The 21,708-nt window shown below is 33.1% G+C and overlaps 1 protein-coding gene across 24 annotated transcripts in view; it reads right to left on the bottom strand.

The window, feature by feature from the left end:
- pHCl-1 (pH-sensitive chloride channel 1) overlaps window positions 1-20,605 on the bottom strand; it is a 58,938-nt gene extending 38,333 nt beyond the window's left edge. For 9 of the 24 annotated variants that reach the window (XM_073083406.1, XM_073083411.1, XM_073083412.1 and 6 more), the window contains exon 1: window positions 20,199-20,603. The gene's annotated coding sequence lies outside the window, so the exon portion shown is untranslated. Of the gene's footprint in view, window positions 1-20,198 lie in introns of all 24 variants that reach the window. The other 15 variants (XR_012103157.1, XR_012103158.1, XM_073083405.1 and 12 more) reach the window with 4 other exon arrangements.
- Window positions 20,606-21,708: the final 1,103 nt, after the last annotated feature.

The raw sequence follows: 21,708 nt of genomic DNA, 5'->3' as shown, positions 1-21,708 counted from the left end.
AGACACTGCAGCGCGGCGCCCTAATTACATTGGGGATATTACCACGATAAATGAATTGCCAAACATTTCTTTGATTTTGTCGTCATCGCTATTACTATCGAACTGCTAGGCACACATCTTCTCTCAAAGGGAGAGATTTAGCACATAATTTGAAAATCTTGCATCTCGCATAATTTTGGAACATTTACTTGTTTAATGGGGGTAATTGAGAAGCTGAGTTTTAATTACTACGCGCGCTCTATCCCTAATGTGGATGTGAATATATTTGATGTGATAGACTAAGAATAGATTTTGTAAAGTCCTACCCCAAGCAGGCAGATGACGAAGCATATACATACTTATAAACTAAACTTGCCTTTTTAGCCCAAACAAATTTTGAATTCATTAAGAGATCCAGGGAAATATATTTTCCAACCAAATTTTAAGTTTGATGCTCAATTATCGATATCGTCACCATCAATATCCATGATTGTGTAATAGATTAACGCTATTAGGTACGTCGTTATACAAATTGACAACGTAATTTGTCAGTTAAGCCCCGGTGTGGATGAGCGTAACATATAAGTGAACATTGTGAATATTGAATAGCATTAAACATTTTATTATAGCCACGGTAAACAACGCTTCAAGATTGAATATAAATAAAAATATGTATCTACATACGAGTAGGATTGTATCCTAAAAGGAACACAAACGTTTTGCATGTCACACAAAATAGTACAATTTGAAGGTGATAGAACCCTTTGTGGTTCGACTCCTGCGGCATCACCGCCACACCTATTTCTGCCTAATAACAGCAGTGTTACGCGCTGTTGTGTTCCATATTGAAGGGTGTGGTAAGGGAGACAGACTTTTCCGAGGCGTTCCAGCTTAGTCCTCAGGGGTAGCGGCGCATCTGTGGCCAACCTCAGGTAGGCATATCTGATCCTATCTGGGGTTGATTACATATGTCCATGGGCGGCAGTAGCCACTTACCATCAGGTGGACTGCATGCATAAAAAATACAACGAAGTAATAAATAACAAAGTAGTTCCGTGATCGGTTGTCACTAATTTATTGATTAGCTATAAATACCCAGCAATTTTCTTGACTCGGACTGCAGACATCGAGGCGACTTACAGGCATTTGATTGTCTCATTATAATATAGTACCTGAGCGATTGATTTTCGCTCAGTCTTTTTTCGTCTATTCTTATAGTAAACATATTGTAAAAAGTCTTCATCTTCTTCTCATAGCTTAAAAAATAATGATTAAATATACTTGAGTTTCGGTAGCGCCGTCGGGTAGCTTCGATAAATCTCCGTGGGAGAAGAGCCTAATACCTACGTACAAAGCTAACCAACATAGAGCGCAGCCAGCATCTGAATGGGTGACTGCTTCTGGCTATCCGCGCTTTCGTTGGTCCCATTCGATATCTATCAGCAAATGCATAATTCCACCAATCAATATTGGATTATCATCGACTATACCTATGCATGCAGCATAACTATGCTTACCTATTATGGGGACCTTTTCAGTTACTGGCCATTTTGGAGCCGGCATTTGACCATAAAGGCGGACAAGCAAACAACTTAATGTGATTTATTTGTATAAATTGATACAAAATAAACATACTGATATTGTTAATTATATCTACGTGTGTACGTGCATTAGAGCGGAACTTTGTTATGGATTTAATAATATATTGTACTATATCGGCTTTTGATATGTAACACAGGTGCAGCGCATTACTCATGCGTGCCTTCATTTTATTTATATACATAATACAAACGTAACAAAATATTTTTGCGTTTGACCATATTATAACATGACTAATTCAATGGATGATTTGATATTTTTTCTCTCGTTCTGTATGTTTGTTCTGGAAAATGCTAAAAGTTATCAGTTGAACGCATATAATTAATTTATCGTATATAGTTTATATATTCGATAGTTTGTTTATTAGTCAAGCGGATGTTGAATCTTATTTACCTTTTTCAAAGTAAACATGAGGATATCATGAAAATTGCATTAGTTTCCTGCATAATGTTCTTAATGTTGTGTGTATTTACGTCCATATACTTTTGCTGTTGCTTTGATTATTTACAAAAGATCCCCGTAAACATCAATGAGACAATTTTGGGATCGGTTGATGATTGTATCTCGTACTGTGCCTGTACCTACCTTTATATACATAATAAGAGTCTCATAATTTATTGTTATGTTAAAATTTCACTTGTATAATAGTTTTATTACTTTAGATATTTATTTATATATAAGTTTGAAATATATGTACCTTTATTACAGTGCGGCAATATTCTCTTCAAACGCAATTTTCTTCGTTCGGGGGTAAAGTTTATGAGTGTTTCTCACGAAAACAGTTTTATTTATTCATTGTAACTTATCAAAAGCTATAGCTCAGCTAGTACGTACGACTAAATTATGATTTATCTGGTTTTTCCATGACGTTACTTTGTACCTAATATTTTATATAAGATTCCAGTACATATATACGTATAGTACGCCGATGGAAAGAGCCATATGTCATATGTTATACGTTTACCAAGTTAAAAACTTTCCCGTGCGTGTACTTCTTGACAGATATTTACGTACTTATATTATAATTTTAACGAAACTAAGCTAGCTGCTTGTGCCTTTAAACATAAAGTAACGAGAAAGTATTCTTGATACATTTTCACCGTTAAGAGTAATGTTTTGTTTCATTTTATTTAAGTGCTTTTAGTTTTTGAAACACTGTAAAATCTTGTCTCTGTTGAAGACGATTATTTTGCGAAGTATCTGTTGGCAGCTACACTTGTGCATGCTTGTATGTACCTACTAAGTTTTTTACTTTTATGTGGAAACACGAATTTTTAATAAATACGTAGACTATATAGTTTATTGGAATCTCATAGGACGTGATGGTTAATATAAATTGAGTAACCGTGACGCAATAGGTCGGTGAAAGGGAGCGGAGCCAGGAGGAAGCTAGGGGTAGATAAAATACGTAAAAAAATGTAACAGTAACCTTATACACCCAAATAAAATTCCTATGAAATTAATATTCTTAAACCTTAGTTCCATGCAACGAACGTAAATTAAATAACGATAAATACACGATAAATAACACGGTACGGCTACGGATGTTACAATTTGAGCACCAGTACTTTAACCATTTCATTGAATAAAAAAATATAGAAGGGTGTACACTATTTACCTTACGAATTGTTTGCGACAATATGGTACGGCGAAGTGCTTTAAATACTACGAGTACTAAACTCGTATGTAACCCGAGGTTACTGTAATATGAGAAGTAGAACAGTCTGCTTTTAGGTAAGCACGTAGAGCATGGCACAGGTCCTAATGCTTTCACTGCAGCAAAATTTACCTTATAGTATTCTTATTAAATGTAAGTATAACTGAACGAAAATTATGTATACATCTGCTGATTTTTATGCACCTACAAACTTAGATGGTTAAAAAAATATTTTTATAATAAGAGGCTCTTTTTTCTGCGACCATTTAGATTTATTTTTTATAGTTTAGGAGTAGCAGACCTAGCACCTGATGGTAAGTGGCGACTGTCGCCCACGACCAACTGTAATCAATCCCAGATAGGATTAGATATTCCTACCTGAACTCGGCCACAGATGCGCCGCTACCCCTGAGGACTAAGCTGGAACGCCTCGGAAAAGTCTCTCCCTTACCACACCCTTCAAACCGGAACACAGCAGCGCCTAACACTGCTGTTATTAGGTAGAAATAGGTGTGGCGGTGGTGCCGCCGGAGTCGAACCACAAAGGGTTCTACCACCTTCGAATAAGTTGCAAATATAATTTCCACCCGCAAGTCCATGCTGCGCCACTGCTTTGTGGCTATACTCATAGCTTACTGGTAAGTTATAATAGGTATGTACTAGTTTATAACAACTTGATAATATATAAGGCACGAGCTATGCATAAGCTCAATTGGTGAGATACATTGGTTCTGTATCATATATTACTCCGTAGGTACTACATAACGTTGAATATGTTATGAGTACACTTTACGCTGTATCTCAGAGGACGAGGTAACCATTCAATTACATCATAGAACTTTTCTCGAAACAAACCGCAATATATAGTAATTTATTGGCTTTATAAGAAAATTGTCATAAAGTTATATCTACTCTTGTGTTTATATAATTATAATCACTATAGATATAGTCATGAATATGTGGACGAAAAGTAAAATTAAAAGACAGGCGAGGTAGAAACAAGTTGGATCTAAACTGATATTTTTCGTTAAATAATCCGTTACTAACAGTTTGTCTATCTGCACAGCTTGAGTTTGGGAACCAGTCAACCGATATGGACCGTACATTCAGTAGCATGGACTTTTGCACGAAAAAATGAGTTACAATATACCTAAAATTTTACAATAACTGTCTGACGTGAGTGGATGGGTATTTTAGAATTACATGGGGACGTTGCAATAAATTTCATATTGCATGCTCTGCGAATAATTTAATTTATAAGTATACATTTTGTGTGAACTTTGAGGTGGTTTCAGTGACGTTTGTTCTATGTAATTAATAATTATATGCGGCACGAATCGAGGGAATAGCGTGCCTGGGAAAGGTATTGCTGTTCCAACAAAAGCCATAGCCCTAATGTAAAGAAATATGTACATACAATATTATAGAAAGTTATAACACATGTATGATTTTAAATGTTGTGTTTACGATAAAAAAAAATTGCATCAATATTAATATATGAGTATGAGGTTTGTTATTATGTTACTAGTAGGTGTTTTAGACTGACGATATGCCACGATATGTGACCTATGTGACCCTGTATACGTAATATATACCTACCTATGTATAATTCCTTACGCTACATAAAGAAAATTCCCTTACCAGGAATATCTATATACTATTCTTGCAATGCTCGTTCATGTTTTGTACTATGAATAAATTTCCTGAAACAATTGGATGATACAAAGAAGCGCAAAATCTACACAATATTACATACCTAAGTTATTTACGATAGTTCTATCATAGTATAGAGATAATTAAGGCACGTATCGTGCGAGCCGCCTTGCCGGCTACTGGGATCACGTAACATTGAATATGCTATGAGAATTCGACTTACAACAGTAACCTACTCCAGAAACCTACGGAATCAAGTATATACAAGAACGGCACACAAAGCAGCGGTACAAATGTGCAGGCTTTATTCCTGTTTAGCTTGGTAATTTTGAATATACTTTATGGTAACCGCATAAAGACAAAGATATAAAGACACTGTTCTCTTCTTCTGCATGTGATGTGGTCCTCCCCATCACTTTTAAGTGGATACATTTGATATTAAGTAGATTGCATGTTATTTCTATGTTATTATAAATATGATCACTATTTATCTAAATATACTAAAGTAAGTAAAGCCTAATTTACTTGAATCTCTTGTGTAATAAAACCAGTTGGCGTTTGCTTTTGTTACATACAATCCGTCGTATGTAAAATTGTAACGGCCTACGATTTCATATCCATAAATCCGCAATACATTTTATAAAATTTATAAATTCTATAAAATTTAATTTTATAATTTCAATTTATTTATAATTTTAAATTTATTTATTTTATTTCATTTAATTAATTTATTTAAACGATGGCACCACCCGATGGTAAGTGGTTAGACCTATAGATTTCTGTAACTCTTTCCATACAAAGCAGGAGTTCTACCTACTTGAAGCCGATTACAGCTATTCCTGAGGACTAAGATGATAGATTCAAATATAAGGCAGTCCAGACACTTACTACTTAAACTAACTACTTACTAATCAAAATGGTAGGCTAAATGGAATCATTATTTCGGCAAGGAAATTGACTGCAAAGTGTCTTGCAACTTATCTATTTAAATACATAATTGGTGTGTGAAACTAAGAAAAGCAAACGATACTTTAAAATATTAATGTAAATTATATTATAAAAGCACGTTTATGTACATAACTGGCAAGAAAAGCTTAGGTATATCGAAATAACGTTTGTTGTACTTTGTAACGTTTCTATGGAAACGTTCTATCACATAAATTAGTGTTAACTGAAGGAGTACAAAAAATATTGCGTTAACTGCCTACATGTTATAATTTCACTGTATTTTAATATACTACCATTGTAACAACATACTACCATCTAAGTATGCATTTAACGTTCCTTCCTTAAGTTTTTTATAAATTAACAAGGGCTTAAAATGCTATATTTTTCACCACATATGCAAAGTTCGGGTTGGTTGATAAAACAAGTTAATTAAGGAAGAAACATCTAGTTCCTATATTTATTTATACTCGTACTAACTAATAACTACTAACTAGTAAGAACTGAAAAAAAAAAATACGGAGATTTTTTCTAAATTATAAATATGTTTCTGCCGTAAAACCTTTTACAATACGAATAAATGACAAAATGAGTGGTCCCTAAATGAATATTTTATACTCAATACGCGCACCATTTTCTGCCTCAGATTGTCTGGAGTGACATTGCTACCGACAATTATTATTCATTAGGTGTGACTGAGGGCGTCCTTTCATCATAAACCCGGCTTGGCTCGTTATGCGTTATTCAGACTACTATCTTACTTTTAATAAAAGAGCGCCTTGAGTAGCGACTCCCCTTAAAGAACATAAGGAATCTGCAATCGTCATATTGAAATGGTTTAAAAAGAATGTAAGCTCTTCGTTTTTGTTTTCTCGTTGGTATCATAATGATTGCCATTAATTTTATATTAAAATTTGTTTTGTATTACATAGGAATGAAATAGAAAAATCTACATACCTAATAATCTAATAAATAATATCTATGTAAAAAAGGAACTAAATCGTATAACAAAGTATTTGTAAAGGGCAAGCAATTAATGCAAAGAAAGTAGTAAAAATCTGATCATTAAAAAGTTTCCAACTAAGTTTTAGATTGAGCGAGCTTTCCCCAGAACTTCGCGTGGCGGATCAGTAGGCAACGTGGTCATCAGTAATATAATATTATATTTTAATATTAATACTAATTACTTAATCTTACTATTTTATTATTGAAGCTTCTGTTTTATATGTCTTTGTTGTCGCAATATAAAAGTTTTTACTTGTATACAAATAAAATGTAAAATCCACAGCGAAATAAATAAAAGTCCGAAATAAGTCAAAGTTTCTGTCGGGCTCGTTTCTTTACAAAAATAAAATCCATTAGTTGAGGGAACGAAGCCGGCAACAATATTTTCTTAGTAAAAGCCTTGTCTGCGTAGCGGCGACTCGGAAATACCGGCTTCAGAGGCAGATACCTACGACCGTACTCTTTGTTCGGCCACGCCCTTTCAGCGAATATACTTTTGTTTATCTTTTGCCATTTTTAACCAATTTTGCAATTGTTAACCTTACGTATTTCACGTAGTAGCAAAAAATACGTAGTTGATGAAAATTTTCATTCTTGTGTTTGTAAAATTGTAAACGTTCATAATATCACATCAATATTTTATTATTTAAAGGAGTATACCAGTGCACCAGGCCTAATTTTGTTATCAATATAGAATTTTACTGCTAATTTTATAGTAAAACTGTAATAACTGTAATTGGGCTATGTAGTCCTTTGTTTATTATATGCATGCATTTTTATGCGAATTGTATTGGGCATGTCGTAGTTTAACGTTTTAGTGGTTAACATTTTGTAAGGTAGTACAAGTAAAGGGATCTCTCATCCAGAGGGATACCATAGATATGCTATACCATAGATACCATAGATATTATTATACTTATTTCTAGCGTAATGCAGTTTTTAAGTTTCGGGGGAAGGGTGTGGATGCTGGGTAACTTACAAATGACGCGACTATCTTCGTTATCATAAGCGAACGTATTTCATTTTATGTTTAGCTTCAAGTAGAACTCTTGTTCTGTAATCACAGAATCGGCTACATATATAATATATATACGGGCGGCAGTGACCAATAGAAGAGCTGCATGTTCTTTTACTACTTCAATCTTGTAAAAAGGGTAAATGAGTAAGTACATATGTACTGGACAATAAGTTTTTGGTCCGTACGTGATTTTTTGAGTTAAGTATTTATTAGCTGCTATGGAAATCCAATCCTTTTTGCATTATCCATGCATGAACAACAGTTTACAAAGTTGATTACAACGTGGCAGCGCGACCGTATCATTATTTCTACTTTATAGCAGCAGTGTTCTAGATTGGAAGGTGTGGTCAGGCCTTACCTTTTATTTTTTAAATGTTACTGGCACCTAATGATACACCAATATTATCAATACCAATGAAATTACGCCCTAGTTGTACAGATGTTGTTACAGAAAATTAGGGCGACGAGGGGTTTCCTTGAATTGAAGACTAAAATTAAATTCATGAAACCTATCGCATTTTTACAATATTTGTATACATCTATTGCGACACAATAATTCTGTATGGATAAAAATATAATGATCAAAAAATCATGTAATACTTACTTCGGTATAATAGTCAACAAATCAAACTAAAGGTTCGTGTGTTTATGTCAAAAGTCCATTAACTTCTGCGAATGATAAATTTCGTGTGAAAATGCTGGTGTTGTTAAAATGAGATGTTTGTATAATGGAAATTTATAGAGCGTGCGACGCCGGGTAATAAGCGAGCCCATAAATATAAAAGCGAATGGCATAGAGAGGATCGGTAAATGACATTTTGAGGGACAGCATTCCAGATTTCAGGGGACTTCCATTTAGCACTGCGGACGATTACGTTATGGTGTCTGAGGAAATGCCGAAGTAAAGTATGAATATAATATTACTTGTAATTAATGTAATACAGTACAGTACAGTGTAATGAAATACTTGTTTATTTGATAAAAGTGGTAAAGTAGAATGTTGTATTCTTCATTATAAGTTGTCACTATCGCTTTTCTCTATCTGTCGCTAAATCCAATTAGAGAAAGTCATTCTTACACGTACCTACACTTAGAATGTTTGTGTAAATATTTTTAAGGTAAATTAATATCTAAATATTTTGCACAACAAGAGGAACAACAACAACAACAACAACAACAACAACGGACAAGAGTAATAAGCGATATAAGGGATCCTAAAATAGCGTTTGTAGGGGTCACATTCCACGTTACTAGAAACTCGATTAGAGCAAGAGACGCCACACGCGTATGTACCTACTTAAATAGCATGTACAAAGTCGTGCGGTTTTTTATAAACTCAATTTATTATTCAGTTTTAAAAATATGCCTGTGCGTTTGTCATAGATATGGTATGAAAAAGATTGGTTAATAATAATTCCGTATTCATTACATCTTTAAAATATATTTCATTAACGATTTTTCGATAGGCAAATAAATATTTAATGAATAGGAAACATTTGTTTCTTTTTCTGTGATCGTAAAATTATGAAACAACTTAATCGATTCTAATAATTCTTTTACCATTTTATTCTTTCAAGTACTCTTATAACAGGATATTTTATTTTAAAATTTATATTTGAAACTAAAAGTAACCTATTTCATGCGGTATACTGTTTACGGCAGAAACGCGTCCATGCCGTGATGGGTGCGCGTTATGTTCGGCGTTAAATTTAAATTATAAATAATAGTGGTAGAGTACCGGGAACGTCCTCAACGTCGTAGATCGTCTCTTCTTTCAGAAGCTCCTTTTTAATTTACTTCACTTGTATTCGTTTTTGTTTTTTGGAAGAACAAAACTTTTTAACACATCTTATTATGTTAAAAAATACATTATTATGTGCTATAAAATCCTTGACATACATTTTTCTATACGTCATTCTGAATCGAATAAGCTATCTCTCATATTTTTAGGAGCCTTATCCCTATTTTTGCGTTTTTCAACTTGTTGACTATGCTATATATTATATACATTGAATAAATTTAATCACATATTTTAAACGGGATAATCATAACAGAAATTTAAAGTAAGAAAAGTAACATATATAAATAGGTTATTTTTGAAGTCAGGCGAGTAGATAGACAATTAGGTGCTTACATTTCTTGATGTATGGATATTTCGTTGATTTAGAGTCTGTTCTAACTGTAAGTATTATAGGAAATGTTTACTTAAGTTTAATTTAAATAACACTTACACTGAAATAGGACGCTATGTAAACAGTTTGTCAAGAATAGACGAGCGTTCGTACAATTTGTAATATTGTAGTAGCCTTTGAGAATTTGAGATCGAAGGTGGTAGAATCCTTTGTGGTTCGACGGTTCGTGTGGTAAGGGATACAGACTTTTCGTTTTTATTTTCGAGGCGTTCCAGCTTAGTCCTCAGGGGTAGCGGCGAAGACCGACCTCAGGTAGAAATATCTAATGCTGTCTGTTGTTGATTCCAGATATCCATGAGCGACTGTAGCCACGTACCATCAGGTAGACTGCATACTCGTCAGCTAGCCCTATATCATAAAGCCTTAAAGCCTTGCTTTTTTTCACTTATTTTACTACAAAAGTAAATCGATCCATATTTTTAAGAAATAAAACTCTTAAATTAAATATACATAATACATGAGATAGATTTTTAATTTAAAAAATCACATACATACATACCATTGTTATTTACAATAGGCTTCACTTTAATTGTCTCGGCAAGTCGGGCAACGTTGTTGAAAATTGTGTGGATGACAGAGGCATTCACTTTGCTTAAGGACGCACATTTAATTTTCAGAGAGATTCCTTGTGACATATGTACAAGCATAAGTTGAAAGCTACAAATGGCTCTTGATTTAACTGCTATTAAGAGCTATGATACGTTAAGTAGTTAATCCTATAAAAATGTTACGGGTCTTACGGCGGGCAAATCTCTTAAATTCGAGGTGGTTAGCAAATTTTTATCACCTTTATCACCAATATTAAATAATATTACTTATTAATTTATTTTTTATTAATACTAATATAGAGTTGTAAACTTACTTTCTTAGGCCTATCCTGAGTTGGTGGGTAGAACGTTGAGATTTGCAGTCACATTTATTATTTCTTATTTTTTACATAAATATTAAACTTATTTATTTTAGCAGTTATTTTGATTTACAAACTTATTTTAAAAATTGAATCTAAGCACATTGGATAAATGATATGAATCGAGTTCATCACGTTATTACTATATTATTACATAACGTTTTGTTTATGATTACTTTGCCAAGTAACGACATAATTAGGCACTGAAGACCATACTCAGCTGTTCTTGTGGGCATTTACACAATATTATGTAAATTACTTATAAAGTTTCTTTCTATTATTCTGTTGGTGCACATCAAAATGCTTATTAAGTTTTAATTCAATGAAAATATCTCTAAGGTATCTGTGACTCAATTTGCAACTTCAATTAAAAGAGGGTAAATGTTCATTACCGTAATTTAAATTAAACAAGTAGAGACTTTTTATGAAAACAATAAGTTGAGTAGGTATTTAAAAATATAACCTATATCACTCTAAAAATTCAAATGATTCCAATGACATTTCATATGTTACAATCCACCGAGCTTGGGACGCAGGTCGTGCCAAAGAATGAGACATATATGTAGACAATATATACATACATACATACATTCATACACTCCAAAACCTCTTTTGGGAACAGTGTATCTTGTAATCGTAATAACAAACCATCTCATTCGTCATTCCGGTAAGGTAAATATTTTTCAAACGTCAGTCAAATATTACAAATATTTAGGAATATCATGCTTAAATGCTTAAAATAAAATCTAACGTAAACGAAATAAAATAGTATAGCGTAACAGCTTTGTGCTGCGACAACAACTATATTTACATTTCAATTAACGAAATGTATGCGGCGTAGTCGATTAAGCATGTCGTCAGTTTGATTATTGTCGTTATAAATAGACTATAGGACTTGTCCTATCGAAAACGAATAGGTACTCAACAATAGCTCACCACCTGATGTAACAATAGAAATGACATTTATATGTGAAACTTTAATTGCTGGCGTGACTGAATAGTTGAATACTATTTGCTCTCTATTGTATGTGGTCTGAAGAATGCTTCAATAGACTGCTCTATATGATATTGTTTTATTCTTTACCCGGTTGCAAAGGGTATTTGAGAGTACGTAAGTGTGTATGTTTCATTTATTGGCATTTCCTACAGCCCAAACAAACGGCTTGACGGATTTTAAAATATGAGATGTCGTTGGTTTTGTCTGAATTGCGGGAGTGTCACAGGCTAAATTACTTGCATAATTAGCAATTTTAAGCAGGTGTTTTTTTTTTGCTTTTCGTAATAATTAATTGATATTTTTTTAGAATTTATTATTTTAGAGGGTAAGCAAAATATGAAAAATAATAACATTTTAGAGATTGCTTAAATTTAGTCTTGATTATGCGTTGCGTAGCTGCATTATTTCCTACACGTTCCATATCTCGGTAGATGATCTATAGTTCTAAACCATATAGAATTTTTCCGCATTAAATTTTGATCGATGTTTAAAGGCTTATTTTCATTGTACATACTCGTAGGTATCAATCTGGTAAGTATCCATAATACTTACATTGATAAGAAGTGGTTTAATCCCCTAATCACAGAGTCCTCTTTCACTGAGTCCTGTCTATAATCCGCTGTTTGTTTTTAAATGTTTCAACGAAATGAGCTTAGCAAATGGTAGTTATTTTGAGATTACAGACATAAAAAGTAGTTCGTCGCGCGTCGTTCTAGGACAAGTCTGTAAATGATTAATTCAGCGCGCACTAGATTCGCCGTCCTGCTCTCTTAATAGATTTCTGCGGGTATGATGGTACTGCAAGTGTATTTTTAAACAATGTATACTATATCTAAATGAAATGTGAGTTACAACATGTCTGCTTTTAGAAGAAACGTGGATAGGTTACTTATTTTAAACTTGAACATATAAAAGATAAAACCTTGCTCGATTAAACGCTTAATTGAGATTAAACGCTTGCTTGTAGGTAAATAAAACAGGATTAAGAACTTTGTGGTCACTGCAGATAAATTTATTGTATGGATAATAACAGACACATAAATAATTACTACTACATGTAAACCCAATGAAGGTATTTCTATGCCTTTTAAATTATCTTATTCCTTGGAGATGGATCTCGAAATTTTGAAGCGGAGATAATTTTTAAATAATTTTAAAATTTCATTTAATTAGGATTTAATTATAAACTGAAAAGTATTAACAATTTCATATCAAAAATTACTCTAACATACTATTTCTACAAGAATGACTATAACTTTATATCAAATTTATATCGTTAAACAGCATTGGGCTGCATTCTGTGAAAGTTAACAACAGTGCGACTTGCATCATTGTTGCATGTAACAATACACTGCATTGTGATTTACGATCGGACGATGTAGTAAATAGAAGTCAATTTAAATGTCAATATATATGTACGGAGTTCGCAGTTTTATTAATAAATCAGTTTTATAAATGTTATATCTTCAGTAAAACACCCAATACTATATGTATATTACTCGTATAACCAAATACAGGTCTGTGCGTATAACTCTACTCTCATATATCACGAATTAATATAAAAAGTGTTTCACAAACTTTCAAACTCATTCACATACAATAATAGATCATTTTGATTCGTAGGATAATAGAGTTGCTATGGTATTTATTATCTTCTGGAAATTCTACGAATAAGTAACATATTTGCTGGATTACGCCTGAAATTCTTGTACAACAGAGCTTTAGTACCTTGTTCTACATACAAGTACTCGTAATTACAGATACCTACTATAGAGATTCTTATAGGTGATTATTTTTAACAAGGAAGCAACAAAAGAGCTATTGCTATTAAGTCAGTTACTTATTAAGACTTATACTTAAATAAATGCAAATAAAATGAGAATCTTACCTAAACTTATTCACAGATGCGTTGCTACGTAAGTTTGAACCACAATGCCATAGCGCAACACTTTTGGTACTTGATATCTCAGCAGAATTATAATACGATTGTACTTTTGATACGATACCTGCTGTCCTACATATTCAACATATATATTTAATAAAAAATACAAAAAAATCTTGTAAAACGTAATAAATGGTAACTGAATCTGTTCGTCGAGCCGTATTTATTAGCAATCATTTGTTTCCCGTCTCGACAACCATCCTCTGATCCGCGAGCAATATAACAAGATCCCCGAATCCACGAACAGCGTAAGTCTTACGATCGACGTAGGCCATTATCTCACAAAACGACATTCTCAATGGTCTATATTATTAGAAAAGTGTCACGTTTTTGTATTCATGTAGAATCGACTTCATTTTATGAGTATCATGTCGCAACATCTCAAAGTCGTATATTACACTCATTCTTTCAAATTTATACAATTGTGCGTACCGACTATTTTAATTTTAACAGCGATAATACAAAATTTCACATTTTTTTATCGTTAGCGTATTAAACTTTTATATTAGTACATATTTGAATATAAATAATAGATACATATTCTACTATTATTTTTATAGAGTACTTAATGTTTTCTTGATAATTGCTTTTTCAGTAAGGGAAAAATAGGTATAAAAACATGATAGGTTTATCGAACTCACCGTGGCGTAATATTTTTAATATAATATAAAATATTATCATTTATGGTCCACATTTATATGCGTGGCGGGCCCCGACTCATCATTTATTAGGGCCAATTCGTAAAACCAATTTCAGAAACGTGAAATATCGTAAAAACGTGATCATTTCATCAATGCCGCGTGGTTATTATGGAAGATTGGGGTGATACAAAACCAAAAATATCATTTGCAATTAGGATGTCTTAGGATCATTTTGTTAATATTGAAAGAGACGACCAAAGCTCCATGGCAAAATGAAAAATGTGTCAAAGGGTATGTTATGGTGGCATGGTTACGAATCCCTGGAGTATAATGACAATTTAACATCAAAACAGAAGTATATCCTAAAGAAATAGCCATGTCGTATTAACACGACATCAATGTGTCGACATTTTGTACGTAGAAGCTTAACAAAATAAACCATTAATAATAATTCACACTATGATCCTCGTAATATTATGTTCGTCAACTACTCCATTTGTTGGCCGTCGCCTGAAAAGCTTCAAATTGTGTATCAACCTAAAGTATAATAATATCAATCGAAATCACAGGCTATAAATTCGTAATGGTCTGTCAATACCTAACGGCATCGATATTAATGACATTTGTCCTTTTAACTATTGTAATATCGATATAGTATTAATATGGGTCCGAGTACAAACAAATTTATGTTAACTTCTATTTTGTTTTCGTCGGTTTACGTGTAAATTATATGTTTGTGGTCAAATAAATGTCATAATAAGGTTCCTGGTTAACAATGAAGTTTAACTTGACATCACCTTTTGTTATGTTAGATGTCTAGATCTTTATTGAATACTGCGCAGACGCTGCAGTAGTACGATTTAATTATGGTTCTATGTAAGCATTGTAAATTATTTCAAGTAGGTACCTCATACATACATACATAAGTTGAAGACTTTCTGCAATTTTGTAAAACCGATATTTTCTGTATAAAGGTAATTTACTCTTTACTATAAGAAACTAGCTAACCAAAGAAACACTTTTTAACCCTTCGTATGTCAGTCAGTCTGTATAGACTTGAAAACAGTAAACCGTTTTTTAGTAAAAACATGAAAGTAGCCTATTTCATGTTTTTTCCGCAAATTCTTGGGATCTCTACGTAGAGATCCGTACACCAACGTCAATACTTGTCAATACAAAAACTGTACTTAGGGTAGAGTCGCGCGGAGAACTTCGTATATAGTAAGGTATCATTAGTACCTACCTAGTGTAACAAATTGAATAGCCAAGGGCGAGGTTGTCGTCCCGCTTCTCTGGCTAATTATAACATTTTGACATTCACTCACGATGAACATCGATGTCGTGCATCACTTTGTGGAGTGTATTCTATACCCATGTATTGTTTACTACGATATTATTGATACATTATTATATTGACGCATTATTATACTTAAAACATACATTTTAGGTACATTTACGGTGGGAAATTAATTTGAAGGCTTATGCGGAGGCAAGTTAAACAGTTGATCCGAATTGTTATAACATGATGTAACAATCATTAATTTTTTTCAGTCGCTGTCGGTTGCTTTGACCACATTTGACAATCTTTGTAACGTCAATTGACCATACTGGTATCTTTGAATGTTGTGTTTCAATTGGTATGTCTAAATTAAAATAAACATAAACATTAAACAATGATAATTATACGATAGCTTTACTGACGGCATTATTGGGCATGGTACCGTATTGCACAAGAGACATTCTAGCTTAGTCCTTGGCCTGCAAATATGTCTCACATCTGCCACTGAAACTCAATTTGCGCACCAGCTTATGCAATTAGTGTTCCGAAGGAATACACGTTGTTAAACTAAATTTGATCTGTTAATGCCACCAGATTCTCTGATGATGCTTAAATACCTATTAACGTTAAGCTTAATTTGAAATAATACAGAAACATAGATTAAGTTCATTTTTGTTTACTTTGGATCAAAATAAAGTTAATGGAAATAAATAATTATTAGGTAGGTATAATGTTTTGTAAAATGTATATGTAGATATTAAACTTGTTAATTATAATTTTATATTGTAGGTAAGCACATATTTAAGAAATAATAGATATACCTATTATAGACATAATAAAGACAAGCACAAAATAAATTCTTCATATCTACGTAAATTATGAAATTATCATATAATTTTTCCACTGAAATAATAAAGATATTACGTTTATGGCTTTATTCATTTCCAATGGTTTAATACATTACATCGTTATAGCTGATGGGGCGAATAATATTGATTTCTTTTTACAAAAGCTTATAATGGCGACTAAGGCCTTGATGTAACACGCAATCATATGGAGATAGGTATAATATGTATCGACATTATAGTTAAAGAACTCCTGAAAGGTTAAAACGTACGTTAAGAGAAATAATACCATTAGCACATACACACGTATATAATAGAATAAGACAGGAAGAGAGAGAAACTTGTATGGAGACGGTATAACGCGTTTTCCTTACGCGACGATGTTTATCACCTTGTACCGCAAGGCACCGTTTTAATAAAATATGTTTTTCGAATATAACGAAGAGGAATACGATGAGAATGTAGGAATTTTTGCAATCGATATTAAGTTGGTTAATCCTTCGATGGCGTACAGTTCTTAGTATTCCGAAAACGGCACACTGCTATCGATCATACCGAATACAAATTATAAAGAATTATACGTAGAATGGGTACATTCATTTTTGTTAAAAGAAAGCTTTCTTGTAATTAAACTTACTTCTGTTCCTCATGCACGTACATGAAGTTGTGGTAGATGCTGATTTCTTACATGAATAGGTAAAGGCTTTAATAATGTTTATGTTGTATAACAACGCAGCCTCAATATCAAATTATTTAGAAACAACCATAGAAAGGTAAAATGGGTATATTATAACCTATTACTTACAAATTACCTAAATATACGGTGTCCGACTGACATAGGAGAGCAAAAAGATATTCCACGCAAGCGTAGATAATTACTTTGATTAGCGTTGTCTTAAAAAATATTCGCGTAGCTATAAACGTATCAAGGGCGAACGCGCATAAGGATGGAACCATGTCACCGCTAATGAAACTACATGGAATAGTAGGAATAACGCACCTAACGTAATATAACGTCACACTGCTCGTATATGGTACGTTAAACATTCATGAGGATCCGTTGTAGAAACGATCGCATGAGTGGTTATCACATTGAGTATTCAGTCGTCTTAATTCATGAATCAACGGAATAGTCTGTAGAATATAGGGACCAATATGTTACTGTCCTTAATTGCTACATAACTACAACGCATATCTAAGGAGTTTTTAAGTAACTTGGTTGGGCTAGTATTCTCGACCGGGAAAGTACAATCGCCACACCTATTTCTAGCGTGAACATAGATAAGTAAGCGTGAAGCGGTTTTTGCGTTTCGGTGGATGTGATTGCCGTTTGACTTACATATTAGATATAATGAGGCGAACATCTCGGTCCTTAGGTATGGCACCGCATCCACGTGTGATAGAACTCCTGTTCCAAATGGAGTTAGTTATAAATGTCCTCTACAACACTGCCTACTTATCAACAAATGAAAAAGTAACTGTAACGTACAATCGTTATGAATAACAATTTTAATAACTAGTTAGTCCATTTGGTTCTGAATGTAGTCGTAAAAATTCTTAGAACATAATCTATTTTCAGATTGCGTTTGTTTAGATCTTATCTGTTTTTTGGAGCTGTTATAGCATTGTATTATACAAAATATAATGTTAAACTGTTCTTGTCAAGACTGAAGGCCTAAACCACATTTGTTTTACGATAAAAAATAAGTAAAAAGATCTAGGGATACCTACTCTATAGGGGTCTTATTTTACGAGTGAATGTTCTTATTCGTCTTGTTTGTAATCATTAATTAATTTACCAATGTACCTATGACTTCCAATTAGTATGTAGTGTTCACAAAATTGGTAAGCGTAATGTTATTTCCCGTGGGACCAATTGTATAATTCAGTGTCAATTTACGTATGTTGTCCTATCTCTTGTTTGGCAGACGTTACGGCCTGTCATAAAAAAACTAAATGGAATATTGAACACATTGAACGTCAACTTGGAATCCTCGTTTCCCGATTAATGTTTGTCGGTTTTTATGGTGATTAATATGTGTATGTCCGACACATTGCACAGTAATTAGATACCTATTGAATAGTTTCACATTGTGTGTTTATAGGCATTTGTGCAACATAAATGTGTTTCTGTGAATATAGGGAAATATAATATTAACGAAATGTGTAGTTTAGTAGTAAATGCAATCAAACCCTGATTAAAATGAGGTCAAAAAACATGTTTATTGCATCTATACCAGATGAAGCCAGCGTTATCTCACAAGCATCAGCATTATTGTATTATAAGGTAAACGAAAAAATCTGCTCTAACAAGACTCAATCAATATAATCATAAAGCGAGTGTAATGAATGTTGTCAGTACCTCCTGGAGCGTAAACAATGTGTTTAATGTAAGTACGTTCCAATAAATAAAAAGCTCCTGTACCTATACTTGATTCGATATATCTAAAACTATGTAAAAATCGCCTGAATAAAGTGTAGAACCGTTTTCTTTCAACTTAGGTTACGTATGGATATTATGTAACAAAACAACTGATTTGATGAATGAAAAGAGTTTAATGTAGAGGAATTAATATAAAAACTAAGCAGCCTTGCCTACCTCATACTTTAAATATTTTAATAAGGTTAAATTACCTAATTATTGTTTTGTAAGTACTAAAATAGTATTAACTGCAACCTACATATACCTAACTAAACAATACAATAAAAATATGTCAATCGAAAATAAAATATCACATAAAATCTTTATACTAAAAGATTTTGGTGATTTATTTATCTTTAATGACATAGTATACAAAATGTAAATAAGAGCTGGAGTCTACTATTAGTAAAATACATTCCTTTAGTTTTGGCTCAAATGGCTCAAATAGAATAGACAAAAAATCCTTTGTAACAAGATTCTAGATCTCTACGTATTCTCATTTGCCAAATCAATACCTCGATGTAATAACTAAGCCTTCGTAACATTGTCTAAGTTACATAAAAATATAGCAGAGACCTACGTATTTGACCTACATTTCTTTTGATATTTTTCGCCCAAATTTGGCGTCTTCCCAACTTTTTTTAGGAAAACAATGAGGCTAACAAGCTCCTAGTTATGAATAGTTTATGACACTATCGAATGGTTATTGGATATAATAAATAATAGATACTACTATTATGTGATATGATGATTAAAAGCATTTTATACTTATTTATATAGTCACGTACGTTTTAGTCTTTATGTTCATATTTTCCCTTACAATCACGATAAAGTTTAGGTATAAAATATATAACTATTATTATGCATAATTATATTCCTGCAGACGTACAGGTACATAGTTATATTATTATATTTACAAAAAATAATAATTACGTAGTTTTAAATACAAATGATATAAAAATTATATTATTTAAAGCACATCAAAAATTTCTACACAAACTTTGTAGACTCTATCAATATCTAGGTATATTTCTTATTTAAAATACAAAAGTGTATTCTACTACTTACTAAGAAACATACTGTCATTAAAAAATTCAAAAGGACGATAAAAACTTACCTTCGCCGCTCCCGCCGCAGTATCGATTCCTTGCTACCACCACCGCGGTCGCACCGGCCACCGCCACCACTCGCTACCAAGCAAAGTAAAACAAACCAAATTAACACACACACTTATAACGTTCTCACTATACAATACGCTACCGGCGAAATCCGCATCGGTTCACTTTTCGCCACAGTCAACTTTTATGGAAAACTTCAAGAACTAAATAAGAATAGCGATCAGTTCAATTCCTGCGTTAAAAGTCATCTGAGAGTTGCGAATATTTTTTTACGTCGAAAAGTGAGCGCGCACCGCGGGAAAGTTTTATGCCGTTTTGCGCTTCCCCATTCCGTCGGCGCGCACGGAGCGAAAGTTTTCAGCGGAGCGTTTGAAGGCGAGTGTGCTTTGTTACGCAACTCACTGCGGCGCGAATCCGCCAGGGGGCAGCGCGCCGCCAGTGGCGCAGTGGCGGGCATGCGCACTGCCCTCCGCTGCGACACCGCTACTTCTCTTTTGTTCCTTTCGTTTTCAGTTTCATGTACGATACGCTACACATTAAATACGTCGACCCAATACACTCTAGAATACAACTAAATCGATGGAAAGACTACAATGTCGTCACTGGCTACAGTAAATTCATCGATGTCTGCAACTTCTATAAAAAGTGCTATTTGAGTCTAAGTCATTAACATAAAAATAAAAAGTCTTTTATATAATATTTTTTTTTTAATATTTAAGCCTGAATTAATAACACCTATTATTAAACAAAATAACAATCGAAAAGCTTGTTTAATGGCAGATGGCTTTTATTCGTTTCATTATCAGTTTTGTACAACAATAGTAATATAGCAAGACAAATTTTGAACTACTCAGCTAGGTAGTAAAAAAAAGTCAATAGAAAAACTGCGGTGGAGGTCAGGGCACCAAGACATCGCGTGTATGGCGATAATGGCGAGCCAGGCGAGTCCAACGTTCAACGTTCGACCTCGCCGCCCTTAACTGTGCTTACACACCTACATATAATTTCACGTCATTTAAGGGTTCAATTTGTAGAACAGCACTATACTTTACATTACCAGATTTTATACATGAGAAATAATGAATTATGGTCACCGTCAGATTGTCATTCAGGAGATATAAAAATCTAAAATATGGTAAGGTATATTTTATAGTATGGAGGGTTATACCTATACCGTCCATTTATTTAAAAACAAAAATACTTTAAACTTTACCTAGTAGGCTTACCTAGTAAGTTTCTTACATTTAAACATTTTTATTGTATTTGTTTTTGAAAGAATTACTCGCTTTTTATTTTCTTCACTGAGCTTTCCCTTTTTTTCTTTCAGTTCAACCTCAATAGAACTTCAAGCTGGAAAATGTGGTCAAAAGCGGAATAAAACCAACAGAGATAGATATGTACTCAAAAAGCCTACCTTATCAAAGGTAGGCTTAGGCTAGGTAAAAAGGCTATTCGTATATAACTTTATTTTTATTTACGTTTGACGTCATTGCACGAGTAATGAGAAAA

Source organism: Epargyreus clarus, unplaced genomic scaffold (assembly GCF_041222505.1).
Source record: "Epargyreus clarus isolate Ecla_fem2 unplaced genomic scaffold, WU_Ecla_fem_2.2 ptg000019l, whole genome shotgun sequence".
Lineage (NCBI taxonomy): Eukaryota > Metazoa > Arthropoda > Insecta > Lepidoptera > Hesperiidae > Epargyreus > Epargyreus clarus.
This window is presented reverse-complemented; position numbering and strand designations above follow the sequence as displayed.